The sequence below is a fragment of the Nicotiana sylvestris genome, chromosome 10, assembly GCF_000393655.2.
Source record: "Nicotiana sylvestris chromosome 10, ASM39365v2, whole genome shotgun sequence".
Taxonomy (NCBI): Eukaryota; Viridiplantae; Streptophyta; class Magnoliopsida; order Solanales; family Solanaceae; genus Nicotiana; species Nicotiana sylvestris.
In genome coordinates, this window is record NC_091066.1 from 125,033,867 (window position 1) to 125,050,564 (window position 16,698).

Genomic DNA, 16,698 nt, shown 5'->3' on the forward strand with positions numbered 1-16,698 from the left:
ACGACATTGCAATTCTTTGAATAAATAATAACAAAGCGGTAAACAGTTAAAATTTGCACGTAGGTTCATAATTGTATAAAATCAGATAATCAAGCCGAATATGACAGTTGAACGACCGTGCTAGAACCACGGAACTCGGGAATGCCTAACACCTTCTCCCGGGTTAACAGAATTCCTTATCCGGATTTCTGGTGCGCAGACTGTTAAACAAAGTCATTCTTTTCCTCGATTCGGGATTCAACCAGTGACTTGGGACACCATAAATCTCCCAAGTGGTGACTCTGAAATAAATAAATAAATCCCGTTTCGATTGTCCCTTAATTGGAAAAACTCCCCTCTGCGCCCCTTTGCGGGGGCGCGGGTGAAAAAGGAGGTGTGACAGCTCTGGCGACTCCGCTGGGGACTTAACCCGGAACCACTGGTTCAGGGTTAGAAATTCGAGCTTAGATAAATTGTTATATTTGGTTTTATCTGATTTTGTAACATGTTTGGGCCCAATGTGCTAAATGTTGCTTTTACCGCTTTGATATTATCTGAACTGTATATAATTTGTGCCAAAACCCTTCTCTTCTTACCTCCGGGGATGTGCTTGCTGGTCGAGACTCCCTATTCTGTTAGTGTCAATACCTGAAATAAGAAAGAGGCTGGACAAGTTACTAAGCCGGATGGCCTTTTGGTTCCTGGTACGTAGCCCCCTCCTCGACTCGAGCTGTCCGCTCGGGTACACAGTCTAGAACATATACCTAGGATAAACCTAGTATAACAAAACCTCATGACCGGATCCCTAGTAAGAACGCTTATTTGCATCATGTTGCATTTGACTTAGGGGACTCAACACAAGGGTTGGGTCCGTCTAGGACAAGCAACCTGAAATGAAAAAGACCATCCTGCTGCATCCTGTTTGTTTTGCACATTTATTTGCTTCAGATCCGCATGCTGACCGGTTTCTGAAATCAGGAATTTTTGAAAAATTGTGGATAAAAAAAGAAAAAAAAAATATATATATATATATATATATATATATATATATATATATAGCAGTGTAGGGAGATAACTACTTATTTTTTTTAGAAAAATAAAACCAATGTCCAAGTAGTGTCAAAACCCTGCCGAAACATTGATTTTTTTTTTTAGTTTGATTTATTGGAAAAGAAAGGAGTATTTTTACAAAGTTTAGTTTATATGTGGTGAACTACGCTGGTTTGATTCTCACCGGTTGTGAGATACGTAGGCAGCCCTAATCGGGTCCAACCTCCCCTTTTGCTAAAATAGCCAAAAAAAAATATGTCAAAATTTTAATTTTTGTCATAAATAAGTCGGGTGATGTCCAACCTCTCCTTTGCAAAAATAGCCAAAACATGTCGAATTTTTGTCATAAATAAGTCGGGTAATGCCGCTCATGTTAAATGTAGCCAAGTGTCCCCAAAAGGGACGCCGAAAGGCTGACTTTGCATAAACGGCCATATTTGGTCATTCTTTTAGAATTTTGACCGGTTATCCACACAGCCTTAAATTCTTCATCCCCGAGGCGCTGAAAGGCCATGTTTGCAATACCGGGTCTTTTATTCTAATTTGAAAAAAAAAACAAGAAGAGAGTCATAAATAAGTTGGGTCACGCCGTTCTGTCAAAATTAGCCAAATGTTCACAAACGGGACGCCGGAAGGCTGATTTTGCATAAACAGCCACCTTTGGTTATGTTTTGATTTTTGACCCTCACAGCCTTAAAATCTTCGTCCCTGAGGCGCTGAAAGGCCGTGTTTGCTAAACCAGGTCTTTTATTATTTGAAAAACAAGAAAATAGTCAGTGGTCAAATGAATACCGTTTGGTTTTTAGTTAAAATAAGCCGACCCGGCTTCGGTGATGTCTTAAAACCGTTCTTGCCGAGATAGCCTTAGAGTATCTTTCAGTTGTCGAAGGGATATTATCGTAAAAGAACGAACAAGTTTGTGAAAGGTCGTAAAATAGTCCTTCCCGGCCTTAAAATTCATGTGAAATTGAGAAGGGGTCACGTCTGAAAAACAACCATTTGGTTAAAATTGGCATATAGGGGAAGGAATCTGGCTGTTTGTTTTTGAGTTTGTAATTCTTTGATTAGAGTATGCGAGTTATTTGATTTTCGAGTCCGTTTGTTGTCTTTTGTCAAAGTCTGTTAGTATGGTCAGTTTTTAAACTTTTATAATCAAGTTTGTTTTATTATGAAAATTAAAAAAAATGTTTTATTATTATTTATCTTTTATTGGTCTGAACTACGCAAGGTCTGATTCATGCGGGGACATGATACGTAGGCAATCTACATAAGGTTCGACCACCGCTAAAAAAGAAAAAGAGAAAGTGAATAAAATAAAAGAAAAAAGAGAGGGAGAGAAAAAGAAAAAAGGAAAAAAAAAAGGAAAATGGAGGGTTTCCGAAACACTTGAAAAAGGCACAAATAAAACAAGCCGGGAGGATGCATGCGATAGGAGCAAAAACATGTTAGAAATGGTTAACTGCCTAAGAACATTGCATCCCCCAACGTGCAATTGCAATATCTGTTAAAACTCTAACGCTAACAAGTTTGTTGTTTGTCCAATTCCAAACAGTTAGTTGTTAAAGCGTACTGGCACCATACCATTATCAAACAAGATCAAAAGGGCCTATACCAGAAAGCATGACTGGCTTAGAAAATAGTGTTGAGTCGGAAAAGACGGCACATCAGATGCTGAAAGAGGCGATGGCCAATATGGAAAAAATGAGATTGGAAATGAATGAAATGTAGCTAGCCATGGGTAAGGTGCAAAAGGGGCCCGGACCACCCGTCACTCCTACTCCCCCACCGGGACACACGCCGGAATACCCTTCCCCCGGCCTTTCAACAAGCTTCCCAAGCTACCACTACTATCAAGGGAGAGATGCCTATGATTCCCAAGCTCCGCCACCCAATCAAAACCCTCCACCACCAAATGTCCTGTCTTTGTGGCACCTCTCCCAGCCACATTACAAAGATCGTCTAGTGAACCACTGTTCCAAGTTCACGACACCCAATATTTTCCTCCTCAACCCACTTTTAAAGCTCCTGAGCCATACACATATACACCCTAATTTGGGATCCCAGAGGAAGCTGAGAAACCAGTTAAGAACACAGAACATGAGGAGGTGATTCAAAAGGTCAAAAGCCTGGAGCAATCCTTCAGGAACATGCACGGGTTAGGCCACCAGGTCAGCGTGACCTACAAGGATCTATGCCCTTTCCCTGACGTCCAATTGCCGGCACGGTTCAAGATTCCCAAGTTCGATTTATACGAAAGGCATGGCGATCCTGTGGCACATCTACGGGGCTTTTGTAGCAAGATGAGAGGAGCTGGTGGCAAAGACGAGCTGTTGATAGCTTACTTTGGCCAAAGCCTAAGTGGGTCAGCACTGGAATGGTATACAAGACAAGATCCGAGCAGGTGGTACACCTGGGACGATCTAGCACAGGCTTTCGCAGGTCACTTCCAGTACAACCTTGAGATAGTCCTTGACCGTCTCACATTGCTAAAGTTTGAGAAGAAGCCCGGGGAGAGCTTCCGGGAATTTGGGTTCCGATGGAGAGAATAGGCAGCCAGAGTTGATCCTCCAATAAGGGAAAACGAAATGGTGAACTATTTTATGCAAACTCTAGAGCCAACGTACTTTGGTCACTTGGTGACGTCAGTTGGCAAATCCTTCAATGAAGTAGTGAAAATGGGAGTTATGATAGAAGACGGACTTAAGTCCAATAAGATCCTGAGTTATTCGGCAATCAAGGCTGTCACACCTCCTTTTTGCGCGCCCGCCCCGAAGGGTAAATGCGCGAGGGGAGTTTTTCCAATTTAAGTGACAATATTCAAAATGAGATTATTTATTTAATTCAGAGTCGCCACTTGGGAAAGGTTTGGCTTTTGGTGTCCCAAGTCACCGGTTTATCTTGAATCCCAAATCGAGGAAATTTTCGACTTTCCAAATGAAGTCTGCGAACCAAAAATTCTAAGTAAGGAATTCTGTTGACCCGAGGGAAGGTGTTAGGCACCCTCGAATCCCGTGGTTCTAGCACGGTCGCTTAAATTGTTATAATGGCTAAATATCTGATTTAAATACATGTTATGACTTATGTGCTTTTATTAAGTTTAAACCGCTTTTATTATTATCATTTATTTTTTATAGAATTGCAACGTCGTGAAAATGCATCTCGAACCACGTCACAATCAATGCACCCGTAGTTGTTAACACATTTCGACTCCGTTGAGATTTGAATTTGGGTCACATAAATGCGCACCCGAATTTAAGAATGTAATTTAATTAAGTCGCGCCTAAAAAGTCTAACGCGTTATTATCTTTGGGGAAGGCAGTGGAATTCACTAAACAGTCCATCCCAAATTCTAAGTATTTATTATGACCAATTATTGAGGGCCCCGCAATTTGCCTTTTTATTCGGCGAGGCTCGTCTCATTATTTTAGAAGGGTACCCTACAATGACTACGTCTTTACTACATTTATCTTTAAAGAAAAGGATGATGCCGAATTTTGCTGGTTTGGACAAATACGGACTGAATCCTTATTATGTTTGCCGAACCTAAACTTGTTTGATTACCTGATTGATTGTTCATGAGGTGAGGGTTACCGCATGCTTTGTCTTCATCGAGTGAATATGCTTATTAATTCGCTAAGTGAGATTGCAAACAAGATGAATAAAATGTTAAATTCCGCTAAACATTCTTCAAGTTGAATTTAAACTAACTCATTTAAGCGAGATCAATGGAGTTAATTACTAGAAGATGCTACTAATGGGATTCGAACCTTGTCCTATAAACTGCCTAACAGAGTCCGATAAGGTTAACACTCAAAAGATTAAAACTGCGTCTCATTTGGCAAAGTTAAAAACCCCCCGCCCTATATGTACAAAACACGACTGGAGATGAAGTCTAATTATCAATATACTAACTACTTGTACATTCAAAGAATTACATAGCTATATCATGTATGCTACTAAACAAACTATATATCACAGTGTTAAACGAACTAAGTTTCAATTAAGTACCAACTACCTAATGCATTTTCCGTCGACTTATAACTTTAAAGAATCGTATAATCTACTAACACTTCACAAGACTTATAGTTATAGAACCAAGTGATTAAAATTCTTCACTTCTTTCATTTCATATTCATTGTTACTGCTACATCAGTGTGAAATTCGAGTGTGTACCTGGATGTTGAAACACAACAAGAAGAAGAAAGTAGAAGAATCAGCAGCAGCAAAAATGGCAGCAGCAACAGCAGAGCAGAATAAACCCCAGTGAACAAACAAGAAATAACCCAATGAAACAGTACTCAATACCCAAACAAACAGACTCAGCAGACTCAGTTGAGACCCGAAAATACCAATGTTAGTCAACAGGCAGTAATAGGTGAATTCGAAACAGCAATGGAACACAGTTTCTGATTTTCGGACACTCAAAGAAAAGAACCTAAGTTTCAATAGAACAAATAGCAGGTTAATGCTGATTTCCAACAGAAAAGATGCAGAAAAGCAGAATTTTCAGCTTCAATGAAGCAATAGAGATTTTCTTTTGTTTATTGTCTTCCCCGGATTGAAATCCAGAAATGAGCTCTCTTTCCTAGTTCAAAAGAAATCCCCTTTTAGGTTCTAACTCCCCTCCCTCTCTTCTTGTTTTTGCTTCTCTTTTTATCTGAATATTATCAAAACTTCTGCCCAAACCCCCCTCTTTTTCTGATTGTTCCCTTCCCTTTCAACTTTTTTTTTCTTTAGAACTCCTGATCTCTGTCCTCTAAAACTAATGGAAACTCCTATTTTTATAGCCAGGCATCCCCCTTTGCCCCAGCCTGTTAGTGTCCCCTTTAAAACTGAACTACCCCCCATGTTCTCTTTTCTGTTTTTCCCACTCACAAACTAAAGAAAGGTATCCTCCCTCAGATTCCCCTGACAGCCCTCCTTTTTTATTGCTAAAGTGGCATGTCCCTTATTAAATTAGCAAGTATGGGCAGCATGAATATGCCCTGACAGCACATGTTGTCCATTCTACTTTAGTTCATTAAAAGCTAACAATGCACATGTTGTCCAAGGTCCAAAACGAGTAAACATGCCATCAATTCAAACTAAATTTCTGAGTTTATACTAAACTGCAGCTATAAACTAGTCCTTAAATGATTTCTGGTTTAACTGAAGGGCTAACACACAGTGGTAATCAATTCACAGCTGATTCAAAACAAAAGCCTCAGTAAACAAATCAATAGCGCGAGTCAGATTAACATCATTCCAAACTAATTGACGACATATATCGAATCGACTATGTGAATTACAATACGTACAAATTAATAGCGGATAAACAAACTTGAACAAGAACAGATTATGATTCCATGTTGACAGGCACGGGGATTTGTGGGAAACTTAACTGATTGACGGAACTTATTCGACTCGATTACACAAACTGTAACTATACGTAATAAACACACAGAAACAAATTCGATCAAATAAAGATCTGGGTGAGATGAACAGAATAGTTAACACAATAAAACAGATCAAACTTACATTCAAACATACAAACAAACAATAACAAAACAAACAACAGGGAATTAACAAAGAAAAGAAGAAGAAATACCTTAAAGGGTTAAAAATCAGACTGCCCTGTCTCGGATTTTGAATCGAACCTCTTTTAGGGGTTGAACGGACTTTAATCAGAGTGTTCTCAACTGAGAACACTTCGATTAAGGTCTATTAGACCCCAAACACCTTGTTTAATTGGACAACAACTCAGTTTTTGGATTTCTAGGGTTCTTAGGACGGATTTGGGACTCGGGGTTTTCTGGTTAGATCCGGACCAAACCAAACTTGGTTTGGTCACGAGGGAGGTCAGTGGGGCATCTGGTATGGATTTGGGGGGGGAGGGTTTGGCATGGGATGGGGTCCGGCTCGAATCTTCAAATGAATATTCGAGACGGTGGGGGAAGATTCGAAGCCTACAGTTAGTAGATCTGTGTTCAGGGGGTCGAGGTGTACTAGGGGTGTTAGTCTGAGGGTCACCGGCGTTGTTGTCGCCGGGTTTACGGTGAGGGGAAAGGGGGTGGCGCTAGGGTTCTAAAGGGAGTCTGGGTTCAGTGAGAGAGATGAAGAGAGGGGGGTAGCTCAGGGGGTGTGGGGTGCGTTGGAAAAAATATATATGTTAGGGGTGAATGAATCCAAGCCGTTAGATCTAATGAGATCAACGGTTTGGATCACTTTACTTATATAATACGGGGTCGTTTTATGGGTACTGGGTCGAGGATGATGTTGGGTCGGGTTGGTTGAGATGGGTTAGGGTTGTGAGACGAGAGCCGTTAGATTGATCCAGATCGAGTGGCTGTGATCTTTGATGGCGAAACGACACAGTTTCAATATTATACTACGTCGTTTCGCCTGTCTTCGAGGTCGGCTAGACTGGACCGGGTGGGGGTGAGATTTGGGCCTGATTTTTGGCCCTGGTCCGATTCCGATTTGTCCAATTTTAGACCATTTCCTTTCTTCTTCTAATTCCCTTTTTTTAAAACTAATCTACCAAAAATCCTAAAATAAGTTGTAAAACTACAATCATATTAAAAGACATTAATTGACTCACACAAAATCAAGCATTAATTAAACAAAATCACACCATTAAACGATAAAATGACAAAATTACCAAAAATAATATTTTTGTGATTTTCATTCATTTAAAAAAAATCAAATACGATTTAATTAATTCCTAATAGTAGAATAAGATCGCAACATATTTTTTGTATTATTTTTTTTAATAACAAAATAAACAATCAAAGACAAAAATTGCAAATAACTATCAAGAAATGCCACGCAAATTCTTAAAATTATACACAAAGACAATTTTTTGATTTCTTTTGGAGTAATTGTCGTGTAAACAAAAATCGCGTGCTCACAGCTGCCCCTCTTTGCTCGAAAACATGCGAGGTTTTCATGCAAAGATAAAGTGAGCGGATATGAGCGATTTTTGCCCGTTGGACTACTCCGTGTGAAGCACATTTTGAAAGATTTGACCGAATCTTTGCTTCAAAGATTTCCTACATATCCTGGGCTAAACAGGAATCAGGTCAATGTAGTTCGGGAAAATTTTGGTAGCTGGGAATACCATGGGATTGAAATGTTTGCTTTACTGTTGTTGCTGTTGCCACTACTGCTTTACCGACCTCCTTGTTACAACCAAAGAAAATTGAAACTGAACTAACTACTTATGCCTGCCAACCACTAGTTACAAGATTCCTATCTATAATTCCTTTGCAATTTGATCTTGGGTCTCTAGCCGATTCTGCTTGTAGACTTCGATCAGAATCTTGATACTCGCAAGTTGTAGGTGCTTGTTCATTTCTGCAGCATTGAGTGAGACGGGATTGGCGGAGCTCGGGAATTTAATCAAATTTTGAGCAACCTGCACTTTGTTTGTTCCAATATTTGGGAACATCTTCTTTTTGTTATTTTCTTCTTTTCTTTATTCTGGATTGAGACTCAAACCGTAGGTTATCTCGATCCATGCGCCTCGAGGTCAGGCCTGCTGAGACAACAAAACAAACGAACGAAATTTTCTGCCCCAGTTTCACTAGGAAAATTTCGTGAGTTAATTGTCATGAAAATTTACAGCACTGATGAGGGGATTGGAAAAACTCTAGTCTACAAAGCGCAACTCAGGGATTGGAGCCCTAATGTCGCAAAAGGTAAAAATGCACAACTCAGGTATTGGAGCTCTAATGTCGGCTAAAAGAAGGTTGCTCAACTCAGGGATTGGAGCCCTAATGCTGGCTAAAGGAAAATCGCTCAACTCAGGGATTGGAGCCCTAATGTTGGCTAAAAGAAAGTCGCTCAACTCAGGGGTTGGAGCCCTAATGTTGGCTAAAGGAAAAACTGCTCAACTCAGGAATTGGAGCCCTAATGCTGGCTAAATGGAAAAACACTCAACTCAGGTATTGGAGCCCTAATGTTGGCTAAAAGGAAAAACGCTCAACTGAGGGATTGGAGCCCTAATGTTGGCTAAAAGGAAAAAATGCTCAACTCAGGGATTGGAGCCCTAATGTCGGCTAAATGGAAAACTGTTCAACTCAGGGATTGGAGCCCTAATGCTGGCTAAATGGAAAAATGCTCAACTCAGGGATTGGAGCCCTGATGCTGGCTACAAAATATTGCCCAACTCAGGGATTGGAGCCCTAATGCTGGCTAAAGGAAAAACGTTCAACTCAGGGATTGGAGCCCTAATGTCGGCTGAAAGAAAAATGCTCAACTCAGGGGTTGCAGCCCTAATGTTGGCTAAAGTAAAGTTGCTCAACTCAGGGATTGGAGCTCTAATGCTGGCTTAAAGGAAAGTTGCTCAACTCAGGGATTGGAGCCCTAATGCTGGCTTAAAGGAAAATTCTCAACTCAGGTATTGGAGCCCTATTGTCGGCTAAAAGCAAAACGCTCAACTCAGGGATTGGAGCCCTAATGTTGGCTACAGAAAATTGCTCAACTCAGGGATTGGAGCCCTAATGCTGGCTAAAAGAAAAATGCTCAACTCAGGGATTGGAGCCCTAATGTAGGCTAAAAGCAAATTGCTCAACTCAGGGGTTGGAGCCCTAATGCTGGCTAAAGGAAAAAATGCTCAACTCAGGGATTGGAGCCCTAATGTTGGCTAATAAAAGTTGCTCAACTCAGCAATTGGAGCCCTAATGCTGGCTTAAAGGAAAATGCTCAACTCAGGGATTGGAGCCCTAATGTCGGCTAAAAGCAAAACGCTCAACTCAGGGATTGGAGTCCTAATGCTGGCTACGGAAAATTACTCAACTCAGGGATTGGAGCCCTAATGCTGGCTAAAGGAAAAACGTTCGACTCAGGGATTGGAGCCCTAATGTCGGCTAAAAGCAAATTGCTCAACTCAGGGGTTGGAGCCCTAATGGTGGCTAAAGGAAAAACGCTCAACTCAGGGATTGGAGCCCTAATGCTGGCTAAAAGTAAAAACGCTCAACTCAGGGATTGGAGACCTAATGTTGGCTAAAAGGAAAAATGCTCAACTCAGGGATTGGAGCCCTAATGTCGGCTAAAAGGAAAAACGCTCAACTCAGGGATTGGAGCCCTAATGTCGGCTAAATGGGAAAACTGCTCAACTCATGGATTGGAGCCTAATGCTGGCTAAATAGAAAAATGCTCAACTCAGGGATTGGAGCCCTAATGCTGGCTAAAAGGAAAAACGCTCAACTCAGGATTGGAGCCCTAATGTCGGCTAAATGGAAAACTGCTCAACTCACGGATTGGAGCCCTAATGCTGGCTAAATGGAAAAATGCTCAACTCAGGGATTAGAGCCCTAATGTTGGCTAAAGGAAAGACTGATCAACTCAGGGATTGGAGCCCTAATGTTGGCTTACAGAAAATTGGGGATTCTAACTAACCCTCTTTTTTGAGTTTTCTTCTTACTTCTTTTTTCGTTTTTTTTATTATTTTTTTGTTTAGTAAAATGCAGGAGAGAATTTTGGGGAAACTTCCCTTTTGGGTTGATTCCTTATTGCAAAGTTGTTTCTTGCATTCACGTATTTCTTTTCTTTTTGGGCGACACCTGCTTCTTGCACGGTTGCTTTGGATCACACCTGTTTCAATTTTCCAAACAAAGAACAATTGTCAGTTTGAAAATGGTGGTTGGTTCGATGGCCTTGATTGTTCCAATTGCTTTGTCCCGTCCTTATTCCTGTTGAGAAACTCTGCCATTGATTGGATTCATAGGCAAAACCCTTTTAAACTGCTCAGACTCTTATTTCTGAATTTCGTGATGATTTGCCCGTGTAAGGCTTTGGTTCTTCCATCCCATTCTGCTTGGGGATTTTTACCGAGGCAGACTCAGTGGGGATTTTTATTGGGGAGACTCTGTGGGGATTTGTACAAGGCAAACTCTTTGGGGGATTGGACAAGGGGAGACTCTGTGGGGATTTTTACAAAGGGAAACCCTGTTGGGACTTGTACAAAGGGAGACCCTGTGGGGATTTGTTAGTTTTTTTTGGGGGGTGTGTGTGGCTTTACTTCGAAGGCAACCAACATCATGATCAATCGGGACTTGACAGACATACCACTGAAGCGGGGTATTTACTTCTTACTAAACGGAGCTCCGTGAAACCGGTCCTGCCACCTATTCTTTCCAGTATATTTGGAATTTGAGGTTAAAATGAAAGGGATTCAAAGAAAGGTAAAACAAAGAGCGGAGAAAACAAATTTAAAAAGAGAAGTGTCCTTTTCGGGACAAGAAAGACTTATCTGAGGAAACATGCTGACTTTAAATTGACATGACATGCTTTTTGGACTGGATGCCCGACCTTCACGAACTTGCATTTCCTCATGAACCAAAACGGATCTATGTTTCCAAACCAGTGGAACCTTGCCAAGACTTTCTGAGGTGGAATCATCTTTTCGGCCGACAGTGCCCTTTGCGGGTTTTCGCTAGTCGACCTCTCTCATTTCTCTTCTTGTTGTCGCTTGATAGCACTCTTTGCGAGTTTTTACTAAACAAGCTCTCTCATTTTCGATTTCTCTGCTCCCGTCGCCTCACGGTGCCCGAAGGTTTTCACCGACAAGACTCTCTCGTTTTATTTCTCTCAATTTGAATGTGCCGGCCTCCAATCATGATATCTTTCGGCTTCCCCTACCTTTGGCAATTGATCCGAAGGACTTGTGCTTGGTAAAGGAATTGTAGATTAAACTACAACTTCTAAACCATTTGGTGTGCCCCGGTTTCAATTTCAGGGTAAATTGGATTTTATTTTTAGTGTGACTGAACCCTAGGGAGAGGCTGCCTACGTATCCTTTCGGAATCAAGTCAGACGTAGTTCAGGCTCAATCAATGTTATTTTTTTTTTTACAAGGTAGCCAAAGAAATGTAACCGACTCAAAAGGGTTTGTAGAGAGAGTTGATAGTGTTTGGGTAGTGGGAATAAAACCTTCATCATCTCAAACGTGCCAAGACCACTGAAGTAAAACTCAGACATAATACCTTTTGACGGCATCCGCATTCACTGCTGTTTCAGGATTATTTCCTTCAATATCACCCAGATACAATGCTCCTCTCGGCAATATCTTCCTGATGATGTATGGGCCTTTCCAATTGGGAGCAAATTTTCCTTTCGCTTCCTGGTGATGTGGCAGAATGCGCCTTAATACCAGTTGCCCTACTTCAAAATTCCTGGGTCGTACTTTCTTGTTGTAAGCACGGGCCATTCTATGTTGGTACAACTGTCTGTGACAAACCGCGGCCAATCGTTTCTCGTCAATCAAAGTCAACTGCTCCAATCGAGTCTTAACCCACTCGCTATCTGCAATTTCTGCTTCGACAATGGTTCGAAGCGAAGGAATTTCCACCTTTGCTGGTATCACAGCCTCGGTCCCATAAACCAACAAGTAAGGGGTTGCCCCTACTGACGTGCGTACTCTAGTGCGATATCCCAGCAATGCAAAGGGTAATTGTTCATGCCATTGTCGGGAACTCTGGATCGTCTTCCTCAAAATCTTCTTGATGTTCTTGTTTGCTGCTTCAACAGCGCCATTGGCCTTGGGCCGATAAGGAGTGGAGTTCCTATGCGTTATTTTGAACTGTTCGCATACATCCCCCACCAAGTGACTATTCAGGTTTGCCGTGTTATCTGTGATGATAGTTGCAGGAATACCGAAACGACAGATAAGATTTGAATGTACAAAATCCACCACATCCTTCTTAGTGACTGATTTAAGAGTGACAGCTTCTACCCATTTTGTGAAGTAGTCGATAGCGACCAATATGAACCTGTGCCCATTTGAAGCTTTCGGCTCAATCGGACCAATTACGTCCATGCCCCAAGCAACAAATGGCCAAGGTGCAGACATAGGATGCAGTTCTGTGGGAGGCGCATGAATCAGATCGTCGTGCACCTGACACTGATGACACTTTTGAACGAAACTAAAACAGTCCTTTTCCATGGTCATCCAGTAATAACCCGCTCGAAGGATTTTCTTTGCCAAAACATACCCATTCATGTGGGGCCTACATATTCCTGCGTGTACTTCATGCATGATTTTTCCTGCCTCCTCGGCGTCAACACATCTTAACAAATTGAGGTCCGGGGTCCTTTTATACAATACATCGCCGCTCAAAAAGAAACCACCTGCATGCCGCCTAATAGTTCTCTTTTGATCTCCAGTAGCATGTTCGGGGTATTCTTGTGTCTTCAAGAACCTCTTGATATCATGGTACCATGGCTGGGTACTTGATCCTGCCTCGACTACATTACAGTAACCGTGTCTTTCCCTGATTTGGATTTCCAAGGGATCGACGTGGGCGTTGCCTGGGTAGGGTAACATTGAAGATAAGGTGGCAAGTGCATCCGCTAGTTCGTTGTGACAATGCGGGATATACCTGAACTCTATCGATTTGAATCGCTTGCCTAGATCCTCCACGTGCTGTCGGTAAGGGATAAGCTTGACATCCCGAGTTTCCCATTCACCTTGGGCTTGCCGGATAATCAGGTCAGAGTCCCCCATAATCAATAAATCTTCAACATCCTGATCGATCACCATATGCATGCCCATGATGCAGGCTTCATATTCAGCTGTATTGTTTGTGCAAAAGAAGCACAGCCTAGCTGTAGCAGGATAGTGCTGACCAGAGGGTGAGATCAAGATTGCCCCAATTCCTACACCTTTGGCGTTTCGGCCCCATCAAAGAACATCTTCCGAACATGAGCATTTTCTGAAACTACTTCTACGGTGTTTATTTCTTCATCTGGAAAATAAGTACTCAATGGTTGGTATTCCTTATCAACCGGGTTTTCGGCCAAATGATCCGCTAACGCCTGGGCTTTCATTGCCGTGCAAGTGACATAGACTATATCAAATTCAGTAAGCAAGATTTGCCACTTGGCCAGTCTTCCAGTAGGCATTGGTTTCTAAAATATGTACTTCAAAGGATCCAACCTGCTTATGAGGTAAGTAGTGTGAGCTTGGAGATAATATCTCAATTTTTGAGCGACCTACGTCAAAGCACAACACGTTCTTTCCAGCAAAGTGTACTTGGCCTCGTAGCCGGTGAATTTCTTGCTCAAGTAATAGATTGCCTGCTCTTTCTTTCCGGTTATGTCATGTTGCCCGAGGACGCAACCGAAAGAATTTTCCAAGACTGTCAGATACAAGAACATGGGTCTCTCTGGCTCTGGCAGGACCAAAACTGGGGGATTTGAAAGATATTCTTTGATCTTGTCAAAAGCTTCTTGACACTCAACCGTCCATTTGATCGCTGCATCCTTCCTCAATAGCTTAAATATGGGCTCACATGTGCTAGTCAGCTGGGCAATGAATCGACTGATATAGTTTAACCTGCCCAATAGACTCATCACGTCTTTCTTCGTTCTTGGAGGAGGTAGATCTCGGATAGATTTTATCTTTGTTGGATCTAACTCGATACCTCTCCTGCTTACTATGAAACCCAAAAGCTTGCCTGATGGGACTCCGAAGGCGCATTTAGCCGGGTTCAGCTTCAAGTCATACTTTCTCAGTCTCTCGAAGAATTTCCTCAAGTCTTGGATATGATCGTCCTGAGTCTTGGACTTGACTATCATGTCGTCCACATACACCTCTATCTCTTGATGCATCATGTCATGAAAAATGGCGGTCATGGCTCTCATGTAAGTTGCCCCAGCATTCTTTAGACCGAATGGCATAACCCGATAACAGTAAGTACCCCAAGGTGTAGTGAAGGCAGTTTTCTCGGCGTCTTCTTCATCCATCAACACCTGATGATATCCAGCGTAACAATCTACGAAGGACTGTATCTCATGTTTGGCACAATTATCAACAAGGATGTGGATATTGGGCAATGGGAAATTGTCTTTGGGACTCGCCCTGTTCAAATCTCGATAATCCACACACACCCGAGTCTTTCCATCTTTTTTCGGCACTGGAACTACATTCGCCAACCACGTGGTGTACTGGACTACCCGAATTACTCCTGTTTTCAACTGCTTGGTGATTTTTTCTTTAATCTTATCACTGACATCAATTTTGAACTTTCTCTGCTTTTGTTGAACTAGAGGACAATCAGGGTGAATTGACAATTTATGCACCACTAGATCAACACCTAATCCTGGCATGTTATCGTATGACCAAGCAAACACATCTTTAAATTCAAAAAGGAGTTGAATTATCGCGTCTCGTGTTTTCTTGTCCGTGTGAATGCTTATTTTGGTCTCTCGAATTTCTTCAGGAGTTCCCAAATTAACCGGTTCAGTGTCATTCAGATTCGGCTTAGGTTTATTCTCAAAGTGTTCCAATTCTCGATTTATTTCCCTAAAAGCCTCTTCTTCGTCATATTCCGGTTCTTGGTTCATTATTTCACAATTAAACAGCTCGTTGTGATCTGGGTGTGAAGTCCGCAAGCATGTCATATTATTTAAAGCCGCTTTATTATAACTGAAAGGAAAAGATAAAGGAAAAATAGCAAAAATCAGAATAAAGGAAAAAATGAGGAAATACTGATTTTTATTCCTTGGAATTTGGAAGATAACAAGGTTTATAATTCAAGAACTCAAAACAAGAAACTAAAGAAAAACATCTGAGTTACATCCTAGTGATAACTCATGATGCAGGAAAGGTGGCAGGACAGGTCTACCCGGACTCCTGCCTAGTTGGGAACGGCGTGGCCTCCCAATTTCGAAGCTTGGCATTTGGCCCCACATATAGCATTTCAGCGGTGCTTGTGCCTTCTCCCGGTTGAACCATGTGAGCTTCATAGAGCATTCCTCTCATTGCCCCACATATCTCTTCGATCTCTTCGGTCGTAAAAACCTCGTCGTCCTCTTCTTCGATGTATTTCGGTCCGACGAAAGTCTCGTATAAATGTGGCAATGGTCGAGGCAGCTTCCAACCCTCATTTTTCCTCTTCCTTGCCCACTCTTCATCTTTTAGAGTGGGTTGAAAACCTATCCCAAAAAGTTTCTTAGTGGAAGGTAAGGTGATGGGTTCCGTTATTCCTTGCAGCGTTCGTCCAAGCCCTTTCCCTGGCCTGAATCCATGTCGGATCATTTCTTTAGCCACCATGATTGAGGCGTTGGACAGGAAAGGTTGGGGGAAAGGTCTTCCTTCTTCATACTGCTCTGCTAGCACAACTTCGAAAGCCTGATAAACCGTGTGCTCGCTCCCTTCCCTTGCTTCAAGATATAGGATGGATGGGTCCCGATAAATAGACTGTTCGTCTTCTCCGTGGACCATAATTTCCCGATCTTCATATTCAAACTTCACCATTTGGTGAAGAGTGGAAGGTATAGCCCCTGCCGCATGAATCCAAGGTCTGCCGAGGAGAAAATTGTAAGACGGATCCATATCAAGCACCTGGAAAGTTATTTCGAACTCCACCGGTCCTATAGTCAACACCAAGTCTATTTCCCCGAGGGTGTCCCTCTTGACGCCATCAAAAGCCCTTACGCAGACATTATTGGGGCAAATTCTTCCAGTCCCAATTTCCATTCTCTGCAGCGTGGAGAGCGGGCAAATGTCAACACCTGAACCTCCATCCAACATTACCCGCTTGACGTAGTAGTCTTCGCACTTAACTGTCAGATGTAAAGCTTTGTTGTGAGCCACTCCCCCTGGAGGTAAGTCGTTTTTGCTGAAAGAAACCTGATTATCTGCGAAGAACCTTTCCGTCATCCATTCCAGTTGTTCAACTAAAG